The sequence below is a fragment of the Apis mellifera genome, linkage group LG9 (genome assembly GCF_003254395.2).
Source record: "Apis mellifera strain DH4 linkage group LG9, Amel_HAv3.1, whole genome shotgun sequence".
Classification (NCBI taxonomy): Eukaryota; Metazoa; Arthropoda; class Insecta; order Hymenoptera; family Apidae; genus Apis; species Apis mellifera.
The window spans coordinates 395,772-408,404 of NC_037646.1; the positions used below are offsets into that span (position 1 = coordinate 395,772).

Genomic DNA, 12,633 nt, shown 5'->3' on the forward strand with positions numbered 1-12,633 from the left:
ATTTAATCAGAATTTTTCTTTCTTATTTATATTATAATTGATTTATTTTATTAGAATTTAGTTTATTTTATTAATAATAAAAATATAAATGTAAAGTAATTAAAAAAAATTAAAAAGAATAATAATTATAATAAAAATTTATAATTATAATTTAAAATTCCGAGATAAAGTGAAATGATATACAATGTATTTCTCTGCGTTTTCTGTTATGTTTTCTTCAACATAAACTTGAATAATTTATAATTTAAAAAATAATTGCTATAATTTAAAAAATATATGTGAATTCATATTTTCGTTTATGTTTGTTTTATTTTGCAGAATTGATTTTTTGAAGAATTTCATGAATTTATTAATGAATGATGATTATGAAATTATAAATTTATTATCGTGTATGAACTTATAATTATTGAATATATGTAATTATGTAAGAAGAAAATGCCAAACTCTTATTTAAAGATAAATGTATATTTTTTTACACACTTTTTATTTAATTTATGATATAAAAGGAAGATAAATTTCAATACTACTTTTATTAGAATATTTTTAAATACATTTTATTAATATCAAGTATAATAATTTTATTTAAATATAATGTAAATATCAAATATAATATAATAAATATAATAATTATTAAATGTAATATTTTGTTTAATGTAAATATATAGCTAAAATTTTCTATTTTGTTTATTCATTAGATAATAATAATAATAATAATAATAATAATAATAATAATAATAATAATAATAAGAAGAAGAAGAAGAAGAAGAAAAAGAAGAAGAAGAAGAAGAAAAAAGAAGAAGAAAAAAAATATCTACTCAATATTTATTATAAAATAAAAGTAATAGAATTAATTTCTTAAATTATATTTTGTATTTTAATTTTAATAATTTTATATATATTTGTATTTATAATAAGATTAAAAAATCTTTATCATTTTTTTCATAATTCAATTATTCATTTATTATTTTTCTAACAAATTATAATTCTTTTTATAATTTATAGATTTATTTATAGTAAAAAATTTAATGAATTGTAGTAGAAAATTGAATTTGAAATAATATGTAAAACAGAATAACATTATTTCTCTCGATTTACTATTACTATTTCCTATACTTCTATACTTCTAGAATCATACATAAAATCGTCATGTGTTTAAAAAATATTAAAATAAAAATTTTTTAAATATTTTAAAAAATTATTAATATTAATTTAATAACTTAATAATTTATACAATATAATTTGTATTCAAATTTTTAATTTCTAATTCTTTTAGTACATTAAATTTTTCTCTTTAGTACACTAAACTAAATTGTTTTTTATTTTTAATTTAAGAAATGATTTTTTTTAAATAAATTTTAAATCAAGAGAAATAAATTTAAATAAAATAGATATTAAATAAAAAAAATATGATTGTTTCTATTTCTCCAAATTTAATTTAAATTTATTTTATTGCAAGAAATTATTTTATTATATTTCTTTTATAATTTTGTGTTTGTAATTGTATATATTATTATGTATATTAATTTTTTTCATTTTTAGAAATATCGCAAAAATTTTTAATATTTATATTTTATATAATCTATTATTTTTTGCTTTTTATTTAAATTTTAATCTTTAATTTTGATTCTAAATTTTTTTCAATATCAATTTTGCAAATTTAAAATTATAAAATTTTAAAATTATTAAAATATTTTTTAAAAAAATCTAAATTTCAAATTATAAAATTTTTTTACTTTAAATAAATGAATAGCAGAGTATGTAAGTATATATATTTCGAATTTGATTTGTATTTTACATTAAATTAACTTAAATCTTTAAATTTAACATATAAATTCAAATCTTAAAAATTTCAACTTCCTAAAGTAATAGAAAAAATTTTAAATCTTCGATTAAATGAATTCGATTCTGCGAAGGTCAGTCGATTTTCAACTATCGAGGACGAAATCCCGCGCATGCGTTTAACTTGATTTCTGCTTGCCATCCCATAAAGTGGTGGGGCTAGTCGGTGGATCGATCGACGTCCCGTCAAACCTCGCGACTGTGGGTGCTGTTGCGCCTCTGGGCGGGGCGAGAGGGCGCCTCAGTCGTGTACCGGATCCCACCAGGGAAGCGTCCAGCTCCTCGAACGTTTCGGAGTTGCTCGTTCGCTCGGATCTCTCTCTTTTCTCTCCATTAATCTTTCGAAAAACACTCCTCATGATTTTTAGAGGCTGTGTTTAACTATAACTATAAGAGGTACAAAACTCATATAATCGGATAACGCATAGAAAGGGAGAGAGAAAAAGAGAGAGCAAACGTGAGAGCGGTTATAGTGTCCTTCTCCGGGATTCAAGATATCGTCTTTTCTTCTTCGTACCCCATAGTAATAGTTCGAAACGAGTCGTGCATAGTATTATTATAGTTTCAGCGGTACGGATCAACCAGTGATCAGTTCAACGCAACGCTGTTTATATCTTATCGGAAGATCCAGAAATCTATATGAAAATATTCCTTCGTTCAAAGTAATCGACGTTTCGTTTACTCTTCCCATTGGCTTATCCGGTTTACGTTTATTGCGTTTACTTATTCGGTTCTTACTGGTTGTATCGATTCGAGAAGTGATACGGGCGTACATATATAAAGATACACGCACATCTCAGTGAAACAAGTGAGATATACGTTAGAAAGAGGTGCATAAAAAGAGTTTCGGAAATCTACGGGGGAGAGACGTCTATGTGCGCGCCCGGAGACACAGAGAGCTACCCTGGTACCTAGCGGACGACGCGGGGTGGTTTCACCAGTGAGTCTCAGCTTTACGCCCTTCTTTTGCTTGCTGATTCACCGTTACGGTTCTTTTCGATGCTTTGACGAAAAGAATCTTTTATATATCCGCAAAAAAACTACTTCTGATCTTTTTATTCTATACCATGTGACTTAAAAGCTATTCATATAAATATATACATTCATATTTTTTCAAGTCTTATTTTAATTACTTATAACTAGATTTTGTATTTTATATATATTATTATATTACTATTAAACGTATTTATTTTATTTATATATTTTTATTTTTTAAATCAACATATGAAATAACAATATAATTTCAATTTTTATTCTAAGCAAATAAAATTATAGAGAATTAATATATGCATTAATATTATATATAGAATAAAATTTATTGCAAAACATATTCGATAAAGTAATTAGTAATATTTTTTATATGAATTTTCTTATCAAGAGTTCGAGAGGAATAGAAGTAGAAGAGGATAGGATAGGAATCGAAAATAAGTATGATCAAACATTGAAAGTGTCTCATTTTTCTAATTCTGTAATTTTAAATAAAACGATTTGATTATCTGTAAATTCTGGAAAATCAATATTAATTTTAAAATTTAAAAATTTAAATTGATTAACTTTTTTTTTGTTAAAAATTTTTATATTAGATATTATTTCTAAATTTGTTTTTGAATATAACATTTGATTGTATTATAAAACAATATTTTTCAATATTCGGATATTAATATCATGATTTTCCTATTATAACTCTTAAATAGTATTTTTTAACATTCAATGCGTTGTCAAACTGGATTTTATAATTAAAAGGAATCTTCAAATATTTTTAACTTTAGTGTTTCGTTTTTCTATTATATCAAATTATTCATCATCTCAAAAAATTATATTTTTAAATATCTTAATATTTTAAAATTATAATTTTAAATATCTTTTATAATTCACAGAATTTAATTAATATTAATGTGATCAAAATAATTTTCTATTTGATAACGTAACTTATATAACATATAATAATATTTTTTTATTATATATATAAAATATTGCATGTTTGTAATTAATTTTTTTTTTCATATTGAATTGTTTTTATTTATTCATAAAAATATTTTGTTAAATTTCTATTATTTTAAATTAAAATTGTAGAAAAATGTTCAATATTAAAAATTATTTAATATAAAATAATATTTATGAATCATAATATATTTATATTCGATTTTAAAAAATCAAATTAAAATTTATAATATTTATAACATTTAAAGTTTTTAAATAATTATTTTGAAGTAAAAATTATATTGCGATATGACTATAAAAAACAGTAAATAAACGCATACATCAGTCGCATACGTAACGTACATGCTGTCACAGAAATATAAGTGTAATTTCAATATAATAATAGTAATAATTTTTTGCAAATATCTCAGAAACTAAGAGAATTTGATATTTTTATGAAAAAAAAAATTATTTAAAATATCGATTTCTATAACAAAAAATTATCGAAATTGGTAGAAAAATGATTAATTTACCAAAAATAAAAGATTATTTAAAATATGAAATAAAAATTAAAATTTTCATAATAAATTAATAATAAATAATAACTTTGTATTATTTATCATTTCTTAAAATAAAAATGTTTTCTTATTTGTAATAATCAATAATCAAAAACAAAAAAGACTTAATAATTAAGAAAAACTATAATTTTTTTCATTTATGATATTTCGTTTACATTAAATTAAAATTAAAAATTTATATTAAAATTTTAGAAAAGTATAATATTTTAAAAATACAATAATATAAACTTTTAATATATATTATATATATAAAAAATATATATAAAATATCAAAAAAATATAAAATAATATTTGGATAAAATTAAAAATTCTTCAATGATAAAATTTACTTTACAGATATGCAGAATATCTAAATAAAATTTAGATGAAATATTTTTTTTTTATTAAACAAATTTAAAATAAATAATATTAATAATCTTAAATATTGAATATACATAAATTATTTTATATGTACTATTTTTTTTTATTTGATATGAATTTTGTTTATTTAATATTTTATTTTATAAATATATTAACATATATGCATAAATTATGAAAATATTTTAGTTAATTATATTTATTGTTAATTTTTGAAATATATATAATATTTTTATTATATATGAATTACATATATGATTATTATATATGAATTACATATATATGAATTATTGTAATACAATTCAAAATTATAAAATTATATTTCAGAATTCAAATTTCTTTCTTTCTTATATTATGTGAACTTATAATTTTATAATATTTTAAATTATATATAAATTATATATATTTAATTACATATTTAATTATATATATATATAATTACATATAAATTTATATATAAATAAATTTTATATATAAATTATATATAAAAAACTATATTTAAAAAATAGCTATACTTAAAAATACTATATATAATACAATATAGCAAGAATATTTTATATGAATATACATATGTATTTTCTTAATATATTAATTAAATATTTTTTTTTTACTCTTCTTTCAAAGTCTTTCTTGTATAGTAAAATAACTTATATAACATTTTCCTTTAAATAATTTCTAAAAATAATAACTAACTATGCATTCTAAAAGTTAAGAAATATTTTTTCTATTTAATATAGTTTAAAATAAAGTTTTCTTTTTCACATTTTTTTTACATAATAAACTTTTTTAAACAAATCTGTGTAAAAATATATCTACACAATAACATATTGAAAATATTTCAAGAGAAATTTTTATTTAATTTCTTTTTATTTTTACAAGTAGTTCTTTTTTAGAAATGAAATATTTCATGAAAAATTTGAAATTATGCGTCATAGAGACGGAAAAAAGAAAAAAAAAAGAGAAATAAGATAAAGCAATGAGACATTGCTAATGTTACATGGTTTAAATGTGTACCCTTAAGCCAAGATCTTGTTTCCTTTTTCCTTTTCTAAATTTCCAAAAGGATGCTTTTCTGTGATGGATCGTCAACCGAAAGATATATTTTCTTTGATGATTTAAAGAAAACTGTCGCTAGTAGCACAAATTATATCTCGAAAAATATATTATTTATTATTAATATTATGATTGTGAATGAGTTCGATGCTTTACTTTTTTTAAATAAGAAAGTTAAATTTTTTTCACAATTAGATTTATATATATATATTTATAAATATTTTTTATATTATTATTTTTTATATTTTATTATGTATTTATATAATTCATATATAAAAATTTTATATTTCTTCGTTTTAACAAAATATAAAAATAAAATATTTCATTATTGATTGAAAATTATTTTGTTTAAAAATTGTTAAAAAATTGTATTAATTTTTTTAAAAACAGTGAACTAAAATATGTTTAAATTATTTTAAAATTAAATATGATTCAAAATTATAATTATTTATAATTATTTTATATTAGAGTACTCTTTTATCAAGTATTTATTAAAATATTTAGTTTATTTTATAATTAAATATTTTATTTATTATTTATTATTTATTATTTTTTTTTATTTATTATTTATTGTTTATTAAAGTTTGTAAGCAATTAAAGTTTGTATTAAGTAAAATGAGACTTAAATCTATTTTTTCTTTTTTAAATATTCTTATACTGGAATTTATATATCCAACAAATATTCTATTATTAATTAAAAATTTATTTCATAGAAAATTTTAATGGAATATTATGTAGTTGTTTATCATAATAGTTTTGTTAACTATTGTAATTCTTTAAAATCTCCAAGTATGCTTTTAACGAAAGCTTATAGACAAATAGAAGGTTCTATCATTACGTGCAAAACACGTCCCTGACCGGTCAGGGATCATTTGAATAGCATGATTAACCCCTTGCTTTACATGTAACAGTGTTGTTCAAGCCTTGTTAGCAAGTATGAAGAGTGTTCATTATAATGATCATCATAATTTTTTAGACCTTCCTTTTAACAAGAAAATTTCGAATATAAATTAATTAATATTGCAATAAGTTGCAATATATATAATATAATAAAAATTTATATTTAATAAGAAAGTCATTTGTATTTTTTTAAATAATATTATTCTAAATAATATTATTTTTGATTTTAAGTATTTTGTATTTAATTTTAAGACAAATTTAACTATATTAACTTATTATTATAAACTTGAAATCATCTTAAATTCAAAATAATGATATTATATTAAATATGATATTGTTGAATTTATTTTTAAACCATAATATAATGTAAATAAAGAAATTTATATAATTATATAATTGTATTTAATGGATGTCATTCAAGATGATATTTTATTTAATAATAAATTTTTAAAACTATTATTAACTAAATATATGCAGTAGATATAAAGCATTTCTATAGATGTAATTATATAAATATTAATAAAATTTCCAAAAAAGTTTATAGGATTTTTTATTAATATAATTTCAATAAATTATTAATATACATAAAAATTCTTAAATATCATCTAATAATTTATAAAAAAAATTACAATATTTATATTTACTTTTAAAAATATTAATTTATATTTATTTTTAAATATTTAAAAATAATAAAAATATATGTAATTATTATTTGTAGGAATATATTTAATAATTTATTTAATAATATATAATAATATATTATTAATATATTATATTATATTAAATATTGTAATATTTATATCAAAAACATTTAAAAAAACAGAAATTTATTTATAATATTTACAAATTATTAATAAAACAAAAATGAAGAAAAATAAATTCTTATAAAAAAAAAATACATGCAACCATTTATAATTATTAATTAAAACATCAAAGAATGTAGAATATCAAAAATTAATTTATTATTATTATTTATATAATTTATTATTATTTATTAAAAAAGCGTAAAACTTAGTTATTTTACCATTTTTATCATTTTTACCATTAATTAAAAGCAATTTAAAAATATATAATTGTGACAAAAATTGTCAAAGAATTTAAAAATACTTTATATAAAATAAAAATTAAAAATTCAATATTACAATTATTTTTTTATTATATCAAATAGATTTTATTAGATCTATAAAAAATATTACGTAACTAAGAAAATTAAAGAAAAAATTGCAATTTACAAAAATGTTTATATTATAACAATTTATAATTGTTTATAAATAAAACAAATTAAATTTTTAAATAGTTTATTTGACTTATTTAAAAAAAAATTAAATTTGAAATGCTTCTGCTTATAATAGTATTTCAAAACTTTATTATCTTATTTATAAAAAAAAGATTTTGCAATTATAAAATTATTGTAATTGTAATAATAAAAAATTAATTATTAATAAATTATTATTATTATTAATAAATATTATAATAAATATAATAATGATTATAATAAATATTATAATAAATATAATAATGATTATAATAAATGTTATAATAAATATAATAATGATTATAATAAATATTATAATCATTATAAAAAAATTATTTTTATAATGATTATAATAAATATTATAATCACTATAAAAAAATTATTTTATCGAACGAAATGTGAATTATATAATTTAAAATTTTTCAATTTATTCAAAATTAGATGTGATAAAAAAATATTTATATTAAATAATTTTGTAGGATAGTTTTAAAATATTATAGAATTAAAATTGATTTTCAAAACAAAAATATTAAATAATCAAGAAATTTTTATTGTTTCTTTTATAAAAAAGAAAAATATGTACACAATAAAATAAAAAATTACTTATAAAGTCTATGCCAGAAAAAAATCCGTTGTTCAAGCAATTAGAAATTGTTGCGATTTAAAATTAATTGGGTAATGGATTATATTTAAAATTATGTATTTCTATATATAATAAATAAATAAATATATATATATATATATATATTATATAATTACTATATATAGAATTACTATCTATATATATTTATTATATATGTTTTATTACAATAATGATAGATTTAACGAAATGAGAATGATAATATTTCTAAGATTTAAAAAAAAAAAGGATGAAAATATATAATTCAATTATTATAGTTTTATTTCTTTTCTAAAATATAATAATAATAATATAAAAAATATAATTTTATTTTTATATAATAAAAAATATGTAATATATAATAATTATATATAATTATATATAGTAATTATATAATAAAATATGTAATATAATAAATATGAATAAAATAAAATATAAAAATAAAAGTAAGTTACAATATAAAAAATATGTATATGTATATATATATATATATATATATATATATATATATATATATGCAATCAGTAATATAGTATTTTGGATTATTTTATTAAATAATTAGTTATTCTGTTTAATTTTTTTTTTAAATTCTTTTTTTAATTAAAGAAGTCATACAGTTATATAGTGAAAAATTATAATATTTTAATTTTCCGAACTTAGATCCTTGTTAAAAAGATTTGAAAAATTCATCATTGTTTGAAAAAAATCTAATCATTGTTCATATTAATAACTCCTTAGATGGAAGTTCTCTTTAGATTATTATATGTAAGAGTAAGAATAAATAAATAAATTTTTTATTAAATTTTGCTAATTATTTGCAAATTTTACCAATTTGATTGATTTCCAAGATGGATTATCTTTCGTTAATATTCGTCTGTTTAATATTTTAGATAATCGCAAATTGAACTTGCCCTTATATCTTTCTTAAGTTGTTTATCTTTTTTAAATTATCATATTATTGGAATTAAGAAAGATTCAATGTTTGTTTTGTAGTTTTATTTAGTTTTTATTTTAATAAATTATTAATCTTTTGTAATTAAATTTAATAAAATGTTTATCATTATATTGTTATTTAAATATTGTATATAAATCTTAATCTTTAAATTTTATCTATTATTAACATTTAGGCTACGATTACGATGAATGTTTTTTGATATACTAATATTTTAAAATAAATAAATATTTATCAAATAAAGTTATGGTTCATTTAAAGAATATAAAGTAACTACTTTCATAAACTAAGGACTTTTATGCAAATAGATATTTTTCATATTACATATATTTTGAATATTTTACATAAACAAATATACATGTATAAATATAATGTAAATGAATATATTACATATTTTTTTCTTATATTAATTTTATTCAATATTCTAAATAAATTTAATCATATTTTGAATAAAACTTTTACTGAATAAACTGATTACAATATAATATTAAATTGGATAATATATAAACTGAAAAAATTTTGAATAATTCATTTATGAAAAAAATACAAGCGATTATTCTAAATGTATTACGTATATTTTTATTTGTATGTATTACTTATATTATGTATATTTATCTTGTGATGTAGAATGATTTCTTTAACACAATTTTTTTAAATTAACAATAGTAATTTATTATAAATTCTGAAAAAACTTTTTATAAATATTATTATATTTTATAATAAATAATGTATTGATATTTTGTAAAAATTATATTTTAAATAATACGACATATTTTTTATATATTAATTAAATATTTGTTTTAGTTGTATAAAAATTCACAATCTACTTATAAGAATTTATATAATATATAATATATATATTTTAAGATGAGACGAAATTTTGAAATCTCAAAACTTAAATTTAAAATTTGTGAATGACATTCTTTGATATAAATTTATTTTTATTTAATTAATGATAATCCAATTAAATTTTAGATTTTATTTTTTTAATTAGCATAATTTTATTAATCCATTACAATAGTTCATATAAAGGAAAAATGGAACAAAAATAAAACTTTTTATAAAATAACGTAATGATTATTATTATTATGAATAATAACGAACTTTTGGAATTTAAAAAATTCACGAAATGAAATTTTAATAAGATAATTTTTTTTTGTTAATAGATAAATAAATATTATTTACTTAATTGTTAAACCAAAAAAGGGGAGAAAAATGAAAATAATTTTAAGTTTGAAATTTTGAAATTTCAAAAATTTCAATATTTTAAAAAGTTTAGGATTTATCTAGAGTGAATATAGAAGTTCAAATCAAAATTCGATTTATTTAATTCATTTGATTATTTTGATTGATACCTTGAGATAGGAAAAATTAAATAAATGGATTCTTATGCATTTTATAATATTGTATATTTATATAAAATATATTTATATATTTATATTTATATATTTATATATTTATATTTATATATTTATATATTTATATTTATATATTTATATATTTATATTTATATATTTATATATTTATATTTATATATTTATATATTTATATTTATATATTTATATATTTATATTTATATATTTATATATTTATATTTATATATTTATATATTTATATTTATATATTTATATATTTATATTTATATATTTATATATTTATATTTATATATTTATATATTTATATTTATATATTTATATATTTATATTTATATATTTATATATTTATATTTATATATTTATATATTTATATTTATATATTTATATATTTATATTTATATATTTATATATTTATATTTATATATTTATATATTTATATAAAATTTCTAATATTTATATATTGTATATACATATATATATTATTTATTTGTTATTAATCGATTTCATTCATAGAATTAAAGACTGATAAAAATTATTGAAATCTTTCAAAAAAGAATACCAAACTTATATGATAAATAATAAAAATATAATTTTATATATAATTACAGAAATATAAACATAAAATAAATCTCTTATATAAAAAAACATAAGAATTTGAAACTATAAATATAAAAAAATTAAAAAATATAAATGTAATAAAATTAATTATGACAAAACAAAATTTAATAATATTTGTAAAATAAGAATATTATTATTTTACATAATTGCATTCAATTATAAATTATTTTAAAAAGTTTTAAAATATCTAATATATAAAATATTTTTTTGAAAATATATGTCAAAAAAAAAATATAAAAAAAATTTAAATAAAATTTAAATATTTTGAGATTATTTTTATATTATTTATATTATTATATATGTAATCTATATTATTTATATTATATTATTATAAATTTACAATTTTTTTTATTTAAAAAAACATATTGTTAGTTATTCATATAAATGTATAAAGAAATTCAGAAATTTACAAAAACAAAATTATATATAGTGGACTATTTACAAGAGTCTATTTTAATTAAAAATATATTTTTTATGAAATTTAAGAAATAATCTTAATTTTCCGATTATATTATATAGATATATTGTATATATATATATATATACGTTATTTTATAAAAAGTATATATATATATACAATATACAATATAATTTATTAAAATAAAAACATTCGTTAATTGAAAAAAATTCGTGAGATAATTTCAAACAATATTTTTTCATTACAAAAATTTTTATTACGGTTTTTATTAACAATAAGTTATTAAGTTATTAACAAGAAACATTGTTAATAATCACGGATCGCGTAATCTAATTGAACCCCGATAATAATGTTGATTGATCATAAACAAGTCTAAGTAATATGTCGAAGAAAATATGTTGAATATTATAATTTATTCTTTATACATAATGATACTAATGATATAATTTTTTATTGATAAAAAAATATTTGTTATATTATAATTTATTTATTTGATTAAATACAATATTGATATAATTCAATATAATTTATATAATATCAATAAAAATTCAATACATTATTTTGTCATATTATATATATCCATATAAAATATTTCTTTTTTAATATAAAAAAAAATCAATTATAGTATATTTATTTTTATTTGTTTTATTTAAAATTATATTTCATATAAAAAATGAACAACAAAATTATAAATTTGATAAAATATATCAAATTTTATCATTTAAGAATAGAATAGTTTACTATATAT

General features: G+C 15.6%; 1 protein-coding gene across 2 annotated transcripts in view; it reads left to right on the forward strand.

Moving 5' to 3' along the window:
* Positions 1 to 2,060: 2,060 nt before the first annotated feature.
* Positions 2,061 to 12,633, forward strand: part of LOC102656465 (guanine nucleotide-binding protein G(o) subunit alpha) — a 105,948-nt gene continuing 95,375 nt past the window's right edge. For both annotated transcript variants that reach the window (XM_026442779.1, XM_026442778.1), the window contains exon 1: positions 2,061 to 2,779. The gene's annotated coding sequence lies outside the window, so the exon portion shown is untranslated. The remainder of the gene's footprint in view (positions 2,780 to 12,633) is intronic.